Source organism: Delphinus delphis, chromosome 11 (genome assembly GCF_949987515.2).
Source record: "Delphinus delphis chromosome 11, mDelDel1.2, whole genome shotgun sequence".
Lineage (NCBI taxonomy): Eukaryota > Metazoa > Chordata > Mammalia > Artiodactyla > Delphinidae > Delphinus > Delphinus delphis.
In genome coordinates, this window is record NC_082693.1 from 13,464,277 (window position 1) to 13,476,600 (window position 12,324).

At 39.2% G+C, this 12,324-nt stretch overlaps 1 long non-coding RNA gene and 1 other non-coding gene across 2 annotated transcripts; one reads left to right on the forward strand and one right to left on the reverse strand.

The window, feature by feature from the left end:
• Positions 1–1,902: 1,902 nt before the first annotated feature.
• Positions 1,903–2,023, reverse strand: LOC132434654 (small nucleolar RNA ACA64). Its single transcript, XR_009521371.1, has one exon. It is a non-coding gene; the product is annotated as a small nucleolar RNA ACA64 (small nucleolar RNA).
• Positions 2,024–2,043: 20 nt separating this feature from the next.
• LOC132433523 (uncharacterized) lies at positions 2,044–11,818 on the forward strand. The gene is made up of 3 exons (XR_009521157.1): positions 2,044–2,117; positions 9,537–9,627; positions 10,188–11,818. It is a non-coding gene; the product is annotated as an uncharacterized lncRNA (long non-coding RNA).
• The last annotated feature ends 506 nt before the right edge of the window (positions 11,819–12,324 follow it).

Below are 12,324 nucleotides of genomic sequence, written 5' to 3' on the forward strand. Positions count from 1 at the left end.
CCAGTCTTTGGGGTCTAACCAGGCATTTTGAGTCTGAGTCATTCCCTCTTCAATATCTTCTGTTCCTACCTCTTCTCAGATACCTGAGCCTACATCTCCTTAACACACAAGCCTCTGTAGCTATCACCTTCAAAGAGCCAAAACTTGCCTGGCATATTCTCTTCTCTGGCTCTGAAGAAAAGGCTTTCTTTCTTCACCAGGGGGTAGTGGTAAGGCAGAACCCAGAACTTTAGAAACACAATTCTGGTTTATCCTTACTGACGGAAGAGGAGAAACTTTATTATTTTCCGGTGAGATGGCATCAGAAAAAAACTCAAAGTAACAAGAAACTTTCTCAATAAATTACCTTGTTAAATACATATATATGCACTTATATATATAAATATATATACATATATATATACACCATTATATATATATAAAACCAGTGTATCTGTAAGATACTGTAGGAAATGCAAGGAACTTACCCTCTAGTTAGGAAGTGAGACCTAGTCAAGATAAAACAACTGAGACACTTCTGACCTTCCTTCTGTCAAAAATCTGAATACTCTTGAAGTGATTTTAAGACATGACAATTTTAACTAAGCACTAGTTTGGAGAGTCACATCTCTGCCTGAAAATATACTTTGATGGCCATAATCTTTGTCTTCCTGCTTCAGTGACATGGAGACAGATTGGATGCCAGGGTGACAGAGAATCTTCCTAGCTGATTAGGCTTCTGTAGACACAACAAAGGCCATACTTTAAATTAGCTCCAACAGTCTAATCAGAATGAACAGACTACTTGGGTCTGTGATGAAGACATACTGGCAGCTGATGAAGGCTTTCTAGAGGGATTTTGGTGAAAACCCAAAGTATATTAATGCTGAAAGCAGTTTGATTCCAGTGTAAGGATTAAGGGTGATTTAGAAGGAAATGTTTATGCTAACAATTCATTTCTATTTTAATTTTCTTTCAAGTTTGTCTTTATGTATTAGCTTTAAGAATCATGCAAGATAATAATTTTTCTCATCTCTTTCATCAGTGGTTTAAAAATATTAATTCGTTAAAATAATCACACTCAGGAGCATTTTGATATCTCAGACCACCTCATCAGGATGCCCACTACGATCTGGGAGGAAAATGTCCTGACTGCAGATTCATGTCTTTTGGTTCAGGAAACCAATTGCATCTTGATACTACAAACTTGAGCACATTCATAATCTAAGGAAAATCTATATCGCTTGTTATTTGAAGACACTGAACTTACTCTCATAATGAACTTTTCCAGAATACATCTTTTTTTTTACATGTTTTTAAAAGTAAATAGAAAACTATCTTAAGTTGGGTTTCCTGGGAAATAAAATTTGCGCCAGAAGTTTCCATGCAGGATGTTAACTGAGGAGTGCTCTTGGGATCAGCACCTGTGATGGAGAGAAAGGTGGAGAATGGCAGAGGGAAGGGTTGAATTGTGATGCCATCACACCAAAGCCTCATTGGATCCTGAAGGGAGTTCTGAAACTGGGATTCATCTTCAGAGTTGGACCTTTATTCTTATTCATCAAACAATGAGTGGATTTGGGCTGCCCATGAGAAGGGGAGGTGACCTTGAGTGAGGCTCCTCTCCTGTTGTGGGCGAATGCCAGTGAAGGACTCAACTGAGGACCTTCAAACATTAGCTGAGGCTCCTAGCATCCATTACAGTCTACCCCTTGAGTTTTTCAGATCCATTTTTTTTTTTTTCAGATCAACAGCTTTATTGAAAAACGAAAGCAGAACCCCCCCTTCCCCCCACCCCGATCATGGCGGCATCGGCCTCAGGCTCTGAGCATCCAGGCATCCTAAGGGTAGAAGACGAGATCAGGGATCAGGTACCAGAGTCCGGAACATGAGAGCGGCCGCAACCGGGCCCGGAGCGGTAGCACGTGTCGGGGCCTGGGTTTCACCTCCCTGCACAGCGGGCCGTGAGCTGAGACCCCGGTGGCTCTGGGCGCCGAGTCTCACCTGCGGCCACGGCCAAAGCCGCAGGTGATTTTCAACCAACGCCGAGATCCATTTGTTTTGCAGGATAAATTCTGGGAACAATTTCTCTAGAATTCTGATTGGTCTCTTTCTGGGGGAACACTTGCCTGAGAAAGGTTAGTGGGATGAATTACCAGCCCATCTCTGCAATTGATCTCAAGGCTGCAATAGATACTCTTCTTTCCTTCCTCTACTATCCTTTGCTACCCATTTCTCCCACTCTTGGCTACCATCTCTCTTGGTTTAGATTACTTGACCTGGTAATCCAGACGTCAGTCCCGAGGAGTCTAAATCCCTGGTCACTATATCCATGGCTAGTGCACATATCCATTTATCAATAAAATTGGCAAGGGGAAAACACAAGACATTCCAGTGGATCACCTGAGTACTACACATATGCCTTCATTGTTTAAGGGTAGCCTTATCACTTCTGATTGATCAGGGTGCATTGCTTCTAGCAATATGGCTACTCTTTTCCTTCTCTACTGGTTTCTTGGAATAAGGAGTCTGATGTGAGGTTTCATGAGAGCCTTGTTTGGTTTCCTGGTGAAAATATTTCCCTTCTGGGAGCTAGACCACTAAACTTATGAAGTCCAGAGTTTCAAGAGTGAGTAGCATGAATTCCCCAAGTGGCCCACTTCTACTGTAGTTCATTATTTCTAGATCCATGTATTCTATTTATTGAGGGCACAGCTCAATTTGAAGGTTGCTTTCCTAGGATATATGCTGCTTGTAAAGGATATTGTCCTATTCACGTATGGAATCATCTTCTAATTTTTGTCTCACTTGTGCTTTCAAAAACCTCTTCCTTTACTCCATCAAACCAATTGTTTCTGGATGGTATGGTATGTGCGTATGTGATAGGTCTACGGTCATATACCCACTGCCATCCCTCCTTTTCTGTAAAGTGAGTTTCTTAGTCTGGAGTAATGTTAGATGGAATTTTATGCCGATGGGTCAGACACTCTCTAAGCCTTAGCATGGGAAGTAAGACAAACTCATGCTTGAAATCTGTGCCCATTATGGTCAAGATGGATAACTGCCCCTTCCAGAGCAGAAGGGTTAAATGTATCTAAGTTGACACTAAGTGGCTGTTTTGATCTCCCTGAGAAATGATGCCATATCTGGACCCAGCATTCGTCTCTTACCATCACTTTAAATCTCTGTGGCTGGCTGGTTGAACATTTGGCAGCAGGAGCAGTGACTAGATCAACCTTGACGAGTGAGTGTCCATGCTAAGCCCATGCATAGTCTTCATTTCACCATCTTAACTACTCCACTATTGCACCCGTTGTGTTGACGGTGGAGTGGCCATTGGCCAAGACTGGCTAACCTCAACTGATTGAATCATTTTGTCTTAATATTTATTGAGTTCTTCTTCTGGGGGACAAGTGCTGTCTTCCAAGCCTCTGACCAACTGGCCAATCCATTTTCCACTACCTGTATATAGATTCATATATATATATATCTCTTGAAACACCTCTCCTTTTACACAATGTGGATCATCGGGTATCCCAACCACATCTCTGCTCAATGTGAGGGTTTCCTCTCACAACTGTCTTTCAGGGCCACTTCTAAGTAAGGATTCAGTTTCAGCTGGTTCCACACGTAGCAAGATGACCCATTTTCAGCCTGAGCCATATATACCAAGACCAATTTTTTCCTTCAGCATTCTCAGGTCATAAGGGAACCCAGATGAGGCCATAGGAGTAAGCTGAGATGCAGCAGTGGTAGCTGACATTGGCTACCTGCCTGTAATCGTCTTGTGCTATTGCCTCTGTACTTGCATGTGTCTGATCCCAAGTGTACCACTTCCCTTGGATTTCTGGGCACACAGTCACTTGATATTCTTGTTAAGTTACTTAGAAATGGCCTTATCCTTTTGGTTCTTGCTTTTAAGATTTGTTAGTGAGTGCAGGAAAAGAGTTCAACCTAGAGCTAATTACTGAGATAAAACTCTTCTGAGTACCCTACTCCATGCCTCATGAATTACGAGGTTTTCCAGTCTGGCTGCAGGGAACAAGGCCCCTTTCCTATGTCTGAGCCCCAGATATTGTTTCCTCTAGTCCTTTTGGGTGATTCTTTCCTGAGTCTTGTGTGATTTTTCTCACATCACGTGCTGATCAGTACTCAGCTGAATGGTCTAAGGGAGCCTCTGCATCCTCTCGGTACTGACTCTCTGATATGTAGCACTCTGCCCTGCAAACTCTAGCTGCCTTGTTTTCCCCAGACTCTCTTGTTTCCTCAACTAAACAAGTCTGCTGAGCTCTGCTTCAGTTTCCCCTCTTTGAGCTTGTAAGCTCTCTGGACAGTAACCTGGAGCAATCACAGACTTCAGCTCACTTTTTCATCCCCTCAGGGACCCCTGTCTTCTACTGCCTAACGTCTAGTATGTTGAAAACTATTGTTTCATGCATTTCTTCCATTTATTTAGTTGTTTCATGTGGAAGCATAAATCTGGCCTGTGTCCTTGTGTAGGCCAGCTCAGACCTGGTATTCAATAATCCTATAATCATCTGGGTATTCCCTTTTCCCAGTATATGCGATTGGGCTTAAGGATATGTCACAGCAAACATTTTGATTTCAATGTGAAACAAAAAACCAGTTCTGAGATATTTTGTTTGTCCCTTATGTCTATAGCCTATGCACAGAAAATCCATGTTGTATATATGTTTATTATTTATCCCTAGAATTAGGTTACTCGTCATCTGCCCTCTGAAAGTATTTCATTTGTACATTTATTTGGACTCTAATTACCTGGGTACTTGTTATTTTGCTGCCCAATATCCATTGTCCCTTCCTAAAGGTCCTCTGAATTTTATTATTGGGATGATAGCTTCTCCATTTCACTCCTCTATCCAAGGGCACCTGATTCATGGGAGGCCAATCTTGTGCTCCCATTCTGTTCTCAGAAAATGGTCATTCCACCTGGGCAGGGACAGCTCACCAGATCCTTCCTGCTATCATTCCTCTATGGTGGTCCTGCATCTTAGCCTCCCGTCTGGTCTTGGTGGCTCTCAGTGCTCTCGTTTGGTTCTCCAGTCTTCCATCAATTCTGAGAGTCTCCCCAATCCACCCAACTTATTTCCTTTTCCATAACATATCCAGAGGACAGTTCTATTTACATTCAATAAATGACCTTCCAGCTTTGTATTATGGTTATGTACATTTCTCTCTGCAACTAGATTGTAAGACAGTGGAGAGCAAGACCCATGATTTATTCATCTTCTTGTCTTCTAGAGGACCAAGAAGAGATGCAGATGCTAAACAAATGGTGCATTAAATTTAATCAATCATCAAATGTTTTTAGCATCTTACTTGTGAAGGATATATTATTTACATACATGACTATGTCACAGTCTTTAAGTCCAACAGAAGTCATAGAATCAACCTCACCTTGACCTATCTTCCTGAGAGAACTTTTGGATAGGAAACGTGCATTTCCTATCCGAAAGTATACAGGAATGGAGTAAAGTCCTTTGTGTACAACTGCAAAAATCTCGAGCCATTTTTGCAAAATCTAGTCTATGACCTCCCAAATCTATAAATTGCCATTAATAACATCTAACTCTCCTTTCTCATGGACACCTTTTCATGCCTGGGCATTGATTTGCTATTTTTGTATTTTCTTCCAGTTAACTGTTTCTTCCTCTGAGGTCCAGGATTGAAAACTGTGCTCTGTTACTTATTTCTTTACTTATCCCCACCATATGTATGAAGATGTTTTCCAAATCTTTATCTCAGCACGTAATTTCTCAGCTGTGCTCCAGTTTTACACCTACTCTTGCCTGAGTGACGTGGGCATATACGTATACTGCCACCCATCCAAGCTAAATCTGGCACAAATTGAACTTTTCACCTTTTAAACTGTCACCTTGTCATTTTTCCCATCATCATTAAAAATACCATCAGCCCCCAGACTTAGAAAGTGGGATATATCCTCTATTTTATTACTCTACTCTCACAGATCAAGTCTACAAGTCATAGTTCCCCACAGTAAATTTTTTCCTGGACTTCCCTGGTGGCGCAGTGGTTGGGAGTCCGCCTGCTAATGCAGGGGACGCGGGTTCGTGCCCCGGTCCAGGGAGATCCCACGTGCCGCGGAGCGGCTGTGCCCGTGAGCCATGGCTGCTGCACCTGCGCGTCCGGAGCCTGTGCTTCTCAACGGGAGAGGCCCGCGTATTTTCCTTTAACTCTCTTCACCTATATATATGCCGACAAAAGAAACAAAATCGGACATGTTTGGAACTAATTAGTAGAGTTAATCTATAGGAAGGAATAAAATCTGATTCACACAGCCATCTCTCATTGGTATTTCTGGGAACCTAACATCTCTAGCTGTAACCCTGAATTGATTTGATTCAGGTAGGAAGGACAAAGGATCAGAATGAATTTTTTTTTTTTTTATCTATGGCCATTATGGACTGGTTTAGTTTAGTTTCGATTTGTTTTGTATTTTATCCACTTAAGCATAAAAAGATGGTTGGATTCTTCTAAAGGTAATAAGATAGTCACAAGATCCTACAGGTAAAAAAAAGTACTAAGAAGGGACACAATATATTTTTGAAACCTAGATTTGTTTTTTCTTCATTTTAAAAAAATTTTATTGGAGTATAGTTGATTTACAATGTTGTATTAGTTTCAGGTGTACAACAAATTGAATCAGTTATATATATGCATATATTCATTCTTTTTCAGATTCTTTTCCCATACAGGTTATTACAGAATATTGAGTAGAGTTCTCTGTGCTATATAGTAGGTCCTTATTAGTTATCTATTTTATATATAATAGTATTTATATGTTAATCCCAGTCTCTTAATTTATCACTTCCCCCTACTTTTCCCCTTTGGGAACCATAAGTTCAATTTTGAGATCTGTGAGTCTGTTTCTGTTTTATAAATAAGTTCATTTGTATCATTTTTAATTAGATTCCACATATAAGTGATATTGTATGATATTTGTCTTTCCCTCTCTGATTTATTTCACTTATGATAATCTCTAGGTCTATTCATGTTGCTGCAAATGACATTATCTTGTTCTTTTTATGGCTGAGCAATATTCCATTGTATATATGTACCACATCTTCTTCATCCATTCCTCTGTCAATGGGCATTTAGGTTGCTTCCCTGTCTTGGCTATTGTAAATAGTGCTTCAATGAATATTGGGGTGCATGTTCTTTTCAAATTATGGTTTTCTCCAGATATATGCCCAGGAGTGGTATTGCTGGATCATACAGTAGTTCTATATCTAGTTTTTTAAGGAATCTCCATACTGTTCTCCATAGTGGTTGTACCAATTTACATTCCCACCAACAGTGTAGGAGAGTTCCCTTTTTCCATACCCTCTCCAGCATTTATTGTTTGTAGATTTTTTGATGATGGCCATTCTGACTGGTGTGAGGTGATACCTCATTGTACCTTCATTTTGTTTTTTTGTTTCATACTGTGTGGTTTATTACTTTATATATATACATGAGTTAACTTTTTGGTTTCATTTTTTATAAACATTTATTTTTCTATCAGAACTCTTGATTATTAAGTGGAATATTCTTTTGATCTAAGGACCTACTGTATAACACAGGGAATTCTGCTCAATGTTATGTAACAACCTAAATGGGAAAAGAATTTGAAAAAGAATAGATACATGTATATGTATAACTGAATCACTTTGCTGTGCACCTGAGACTATCACAACATTGTTAATCAACTATACTCCAATATAAAATAAAAAATTTTAAAAAGTCATCAGTAATTCTTAAACTACAGGACACCACACCAGTAAAGATGTTTCTAGTTACCTGATGACAACTAGCTATAAAGCACAGTCTAGAGGAAAGTCAGTCGCTCAAGAATGCACTGCAATCCTTCAGAATCTCCCTGTGCTTCAAGCCCTTGTGTCTAACTGCTCACTGGGCAGTTCCTTCTGTATATACTTAAGTCCTCATTTTCCATAAACCCAGTCTTGATTCCCTATTTTCTAGTCACTCAAGTGTGAAAATGTGCACTTATTTTCAAATCCTTTTCTTTCAACCCAGTAAATTAATTTACATCCATTTTATTTCTGAAAAACATACTTTCATTCATTTTTCCCCCCATTCCATTGTTACTGCCACTAGTACATTGTGATCTCATATCTCTTGCCTTGATGATTTCAGTGGACTCCTCATGGACGCCTTGATTGCAGTCTCTTCTCTTGACCAGTAGCCCTCCGTGTTGCCAAGAGACTTGTCTTTTTAAAGGGATATCTGATCACTTTCTTCTCTGATCCAAAAAACCCTGATGCCTCATTGCCATTATGACACAATTTAAATTTAATAGCATGATGTTCTTTGCTCTGATCTGAAAACCATCATCAAATAAGTGTTGAGCAGCATTTAATATTATTTTCCTTCTGCTATCAAGATTCTATAATATATTTGTTTGATATCCCCTTTATCTCTTACTACTCACTGTAGGTACTGCTGACTTTATGCTTTGGCTATACGAGTTCTTTCCTAAATATGCACCATGATTCCCTGTCTCCATGGCTTTGTATCACTTGTTCATTTTGATTGGAATGTTCATTCACTCTACTCTTTTGTGTCAAAAATTCTATTTATTCTTCTTGGAAAAATTCAAATGACCATTCTTTTAAAAATTCTCCCACGTGAAATTAGACAATTCTTCCTTCTATGTTCTTTTCACTGTTTTTCCCCCTCTTACATCAAATAAGTTTAATAATTATGCAAATGCCTATCGATGTTTCTTCTATTATATTCATATAAACTTTGCCAGGCCAGATACAGGTTATTTTATCTCTCCCTCAGCCCTTAATCCCCTGTTTAACTAGATAATTCCTGCTCATCTCCTGGGTCTCAGTATAAGTATCTCTCCGTAATTCGGAGTCTCCCCTGAGTCCCTAGAAAATGTTGATCTTCCAAAAAACATTTATGGTAACATGAACTTTTCCTTAATAGCATACAATACATGCTTAATTGTTTAAAATCTTCATTGTCAGACTGTAAGTTACCTACTTCACTGCAGTATTCCCTGTAATCAGCCTAATGTTTGGCATATAAAAATAATTCAATAAATATACTTTCAGTGAATGAAACTAACTCTGTTTTGTTCACTTTTATAACTACAACAGGACCAAGCTTTATGCATTTGATAGATTTAGCATTTGACAAACGCATGTCATGTAATGCAATTGGATTTATTGTCAAGAAGTCATATATAGACTGATCACTCAATAAATGTTTCTTAGATGAGTGAGGAAATGAATTAATGAATACAGGCAGACATATGGTATAACTGAAAGAATATTAGATAGAGAATTAGAAGGTCTTGGAGTGGTGGTACCACTATCTTACTGTATGGTTTTGAGCAATTTACCCAACCACTCTTCGTTTGAATAACAAATCCTATACTACCTACTGGTAAAATGAAGTAAAACACAAATGTAAGGAGTTTTCATGATACTATAGTTCCTAGGTTAAAAGGAAATGAATATGGAAAATGGCCCTTTAGACTATTCCATTCTTCTCTATGCTAGGGAGAATGCTTTTTCCAGCTGTGTTGAAAAAGAAGATTGCATTCAGCGGGTTGGAATATCTTTCTTCAAAGAAGTGCAAATCACCTACAAGGTATAACTTTCTTCATCACATATATGAGCCTTAGGTTCCTTCAACACAAGTATCCCCATCCCCAAATATTGAAGATTTTAAACTAAAGGTTTAAATAGAGGTTTTTAGTCTCACACCAGAGCTGTGACCTTGCTCTGTATATTCCTTACCCTAACAAACAGTTTATATATTTCTTAACCTAAGAGTCCATATATCTTATATATAGTTCATATATCAAATTCTATGAACTCTTCTAAGAGTTCAAGGATTTAGGAACTTCCTGAAATTCTAGGAAAAGTGTTGTGTGTATTTATATTTGGGGGGTATATTTAGCACAGTTTAAGAAATCAGGTTCTCAAATGTGTCAAAAGTTAAAAATCACTGGTATATAATTAAATGAGAAAATGTCCAAGAACCTGGAGAAAAAGAAACATTGAAGGTGAGCTTAACAATAGCAACAAATATAAAATCAGAGAATTTTGCAGAGACATAGAAGTAGAGGCAAGAAAACCCAGTCCTGCACTCAGGCCATATTGACTCAATTTACAACTTCTAATAATCTCTGTGATTTGATTTCCTAGCCCAGAGGAAATCAGAAGAACCAAATTAGAAGAGTGGCGTTTGAAAGAATATGGCTTGGGGCTTCCCTGGTGGCGCAGTGGTTGAGAGTCTGCCTGCCGATGCAGGGACACGGGTTCGTGCCCCGGTCCGGGAAGATCCCACATGCCACGGAGCGGCTGGGCCCGTGAGCCATGGCCGCTGAGCCTGCGCATCCGGAGCCTGTGCTCCGCAATGGGAGAGGCCACAACAGTGAGAGGCCTGCGTACCGCAAAAAAAAAAAAAAGAAAGAATATGGCTTGGTATTGGCTCTTCAGAGTTCATTTTTTCCTACCTAAGCATTTTATGCTCTTTGTATATCTAGTTTCAACTGGTATTTTAATTTCACATTTACAAAACTTATTGTTTTTAACACTTGTTCTTCTTCAGAGACATGTATATTGGATTTTTTTAGCTATTTTCTATTTCTCTTATAATTACTCTAGTGTTGCAGTTGAAAGTTTGAAACTCATTGCTTTTTAGTTGAAGTTTTGTTCTTATAATTTTTCTTTTGATATTCTTTTTTAAAAATTGAGATATATTAGTTTCAGGTGTACAACATAATGATTCAATATTTGTAAATATCATGAAATGATCACCACAATAAATTTAGGTAACATCCATCACCACATGTAGTTACAAATCTTTTTCTTCCTATAACATTCTTAAATGGCACTCTTCTTCCCTCCCCCACGTCCCTTAGCTCAGTTAGGACGTGGAGTAGTGGTAGTCAATGAGTAAATGCCTAGGATAGCCTGCATAATACCTAGTCAACATGGCGTGGTTGAGTTTTTTCCTATTGATTTCTGCTTCCTGGTTGTGATGGAGCAAATAATGATTCTCTCAAGGACAAAAGGGGGAAAACCAAAAATAGAGCCTAAAAATGATTCAGCATCGTAACTTCCACTTTTGCTTTTGTTGCCCCCCACTTTATATTGTCACCCCTATACTACAACTTCACCCCTAAATTTCTCTCTCTCTCTCTCTCTCTCACACACACACACACAGACACACACAGACACACACACACAGACACACACACACAGACACACACACACACAGACACACACACACAGACACACACACACACACTATAATAATCAGGGTTCTCCAGAGAAACAGAATGAGGAGAGAGAGACAGAGGAATAAGGAATTGGCTCTCATGATTACGGAGGCTGACTAGACCCAAGGTCTGAAGGGAGAATTGGTGAGCTGAAGACCCAGCAGAGTTGATGGTGTAGTTCCAGCCTTAATCTGAGAACCAAGAGAATGGTTGGTCTAGCCCTAGTTTGAGAACCAGCAGTCCTGAAATCCAGGAAAAGCTGATGTTTCAGTTCGAGCCCAAAGGAAGGAAAAAGCTGATGTCTGAGTCTGAAGGCAGTCAGGTAGGATGAATTCTCTCTCACACAGGAAAGGATCAGTCTTTCTGTTCTATTCAGTCCTTCAAATGATTGGATGAAACCCACCCACATTAGGCAGGGAAATCTTCTTTACTTAGTCTACAGATTTTTTTTTGAATTTCATTTTATATTTTTATACAGCTGGTTCTCATTAGTTATCTATTTTATACATATTAGTATATATATGTCAATCCCAAACTCCCAATTCATCCCACCACCACCACCACTGCCACTCCCCCCCATTCTCCCCACTTGGTGTCCATATGTTTGCTCTCTACATCTGTGTCTCTATTTCTGCCTTACAAACCAGTTCATCTGTACCATTTTTCTAGATTCCACATATATGCGTTAATATAAGATATTTGTTTTTCTCTTTCTGACTTACTTCACTCTATATGACAGTCTCTAGGTCCATCCACGTCTCTACAGATAACTCAGTTCCGTTCCCCTTTATGGCTGAGTAATATTCCATTGTATATATGTACTACATCTTCTTTATCCATTCGTCTGTCAATGGACACTTAGGTTGCATCCATGACCTGGCTATTGTAAATAGTGCTGCAATGAACATTGGGGTGCAAGTGTCTTTTTGAATTATTGTTTTCTCTGGGTATATGCCCAGTAGTGGGATTGCTGTGTCATACGGTAATTGTATTTTTAGTTTTTTAAGGAACTTCCATACTGTTTTCCATAGGGGCTGTATCAATTAACATTCCTACCA